The sequence below is a fragment of the Amblyomma maculatum genome, unplaced genomic scaffold, assembly GCF_055883805.1.
Source record: "Amblyomma maculatum isolate TAMU_Amacu unplaced genomic scaffold, ASM5588380v1 scaffold_13, whole genome shotgun sequence".
NCBI classification, from domain to species: Eukaryota; Metazoa; Arthropoda; class Arachnida; order Ixodida; family Ixodidae; genus Amblyomma; species Amblyomma maculatum.
The window spans coordinates 14,644,494-14,647,302 of NW_028146738.1; the positions used below are offsets into that span (position 1 = coordinate 14,644,494).

The following is a 2,809-nucleotide window of genomic DNA, read 5'->3' on the forward strand; positions in this document are numbered from 1 at the left end:
GACATGGCGGAATACGAAGGAGACAACTCTTTCGCACTCGTGGGCGTTGACGACTTGGGGAAAACATTATTGTCCGGTTTGATAAAAAGAAACAACTCAGGTACGACAGGTAATGCCATGGTAATGGTCAGCGCCAAACCTGCCACCAGAACTAGTGACTCCAAAGCCGCTCTAAACAATATTGCGAGGGGGATGATATTCAAGGAGACAGACCGCATATTAAGATATCAGGACTGGAACGAAAACGAGGTGGAAATTATACGGGTGCCGTACACCCGAGAAACAGGGAAAACGAGCTGGCTGACATAACCTCTCGAGGTTATGTCAGCCGTGCAGCGAACAAGATTGATTGGCCCAAATTCGCGAGAGATGCAGTCATATCACTTCACGACTATATTAATCACTTTAAGCTAGAAAGGCGGATATATCCTCCGCCAGACAAGAAACTTGACAAAAGGCAGGAAGTAACCTGGCGTCGCTTCCAGACGCGAGTCTTCTTTAGCCCGTGTACATTAGCCCACATTTACTCAAAATAATACAATCCAAATTGTAAAGAATGCAGCGAGATGACCCGGTACGATCACATATTATGAAGCTGCAAAAAAACAGCGCCATTGGTGTACCTACTAACAGTCCCTTCTCTAGAGCGAATAGAGGCTATATTGGCCAGATCGAATGAGAGTCACGGACTCGAACATATCTAAGTGTTGTTCCCCCCTAACCTATCCCATCTAAATAAAAGTTGTCCAGTAATGATGGGATGCCATTACTGGCCACTTGTTAAGGACATAGAATAGACTTGTATGTAGTGCGTTACGATCATATAATTCATTCCTTCCATGACTTGAAACCATAACCACGGCTTAAGAAAGAACTGGCACTTTGTTACGAAAACCGACGCGCACCGCAAGACAGTCATGGTGATAGAGAACGAAGGTATGCGAATCGCTCGAGCAGCACGTTTGGGCTGCTGAGAAGAAAACGAAGGGTCCGACGCCATAGCCTCGTTGTTTCCGAAGGACGCCCAGGTGCTGCCGCTTTAGAGCCGCCAGATTCGATGGACCAAAGCTTTACCGAGAAGTGGGAGCCGCTTCGCAAGGCCATCCAGTACATACTGGAAGATGGCGGCGAAGGTCTGCGCTACGAACAACTGTACACGTGCGGCTACAACTTAGTGATCCGGAAACAAGGAAGGCTGCTCTACAGTGAAGTATGCAAAGTCGTGATCCACCACTTGGAGAGAAAAGTAAGGCCAGCCATCCTTTTCTGTACCAACGATAGTTTCCTGAGAACACTAGTTCAAGCCTGGAACGACTACCAGATAAGCATGACTCGTATTAAGGAAATCCTTTTGTACTTGGAGCGTACTGATTTGAACGACAACATGGGTAGCGTTTACAACTTCGGGTTGCATCTCTTTTGCGACGAGGTAGTGCTCAACATAGACATACAAGACAGGCTGCGAGATACTGTCTTGCAAAAGGTGAGCCGAGCTCGCGTGGGTGAGGTGGTTGAGTGGCTGTTAATCGAGAACGCCTGCCAGATGCTGGTTGAACTGGGCATTGATTCGAGGTCAATATACGAGGAAGTCTTCGAGCGGCGATTCTTGGCCGAATCGGCTACGTTCTACGCTCTCTAAAGCCTAAAGCACTTGACAAAAAAGAGCGCGATCGACTACGTCCTGATGGCGGAGCAGTGCATGAAGGAAGAGTCGATGCGGGCAAAGTATTTCCTGGGATGTGGCACCGAGGTCAAAATCCAGCAAGTGGTCTACCAGGAGCTAATTGTTAACCATGCGAAGGCCATAGTGGAGAAGGAGGATTCGGGCGTCGTGGCCATGCTGAAGAACAACAGGATGCGGGACCTCGCGTGCGTGCTTAGGCTGCTGAGCCACGCCGAGACCGGCCTCAAATCAGCTGCATTGTGTGGGAGCAAGTATCTTCGTGAGCTGGGCTGCTCACTCATGGAGGAAGACTGCTACAAAAAAGACTCGTCTTCCTTGGTCAAAAAACTGATGGATCTTAAAGATCGCTTTCAACACCACCTAATCAGTTGTTTCAACGACAGGCGCTATGTAAAAGCCATTATTAGCGCCAATTTCAAACACATCCTGAACGTGAACAGCAGCTCGGCCGAGCATGTGGCCTTGTATGCGGATGACTTGCTGAGGTCGGCGATTAATGGAAAGGGCAAGGAAGAGACAGATCGCCTTTTAGAAGAGGTCGCCGAGTTCGTAGGGTTCTTGGACGAAAAAGACAGGTTCGAAGATTTCTACAAGCAACACATGAAGGAACGACTGCTACGCAACAGGAGCGCGTCGGACTATGCCGAGCTAGCCATGGTCTCTAAGCTCAAGTTGGTGTGCAGTTCGGCATTTACCTCGAAGTTAGAAGCCATCCTGAAACGCAAGTTTGTGTGTGCTGGTGTATTCAAGTAGTTCAAGGACGCCTTGACGTTGTGAAAATTGGATGTGAAACCGGGCAAAAGATATGTTGGTGCAACCCCCCCCCCCCCCCCCCCCCCCACAAGGAGGCAAATAAAAAATGAAACAGCACTGCCATGCCGCCTGATTTTGGACTTCTGATGTCGAGAGATACTAATGCGTATGCGCCTAGTTACATTACTACAGCCGTTTCTTTTTCTTGGCTTAGAGCGTACGAGCTGATAAAACGCAGCTCGTACGCTTGGCGGAGGGAAGCCGAAGGTGAAGCATACATGCTTCTCTCTTTTACCTGATCAGATAGATTGCACGCAGCTGCGAGATTTCTTTTTGCTTTTGAATATGCTATGCTTCATCGCTTGTGGCAGT

The 2,809-nt window shown here is 48.6% G+C and overlaps 2 pseudogenes; both read left to right on the forward strand.

Moving 5' to 3' along the window:
• Positions 1-1,057: 1,057 nt before the first annotated feature.
• On the forward strand, positions 1,058-1,639 carry LOC146172269 (cullin-3-B pseudogene; annotated as a pseudogene).
• Positions 1,640-1,684: 45 nt separating this feature from the next.
• Positions 1,685-2,437, forward strand: LOC146172270 (cullin-3 pseudogene; annotated as a pseudogene).
• The last annotated feature ends 372 nt before the right edge of the window (positions 2,438-2,809 follow it).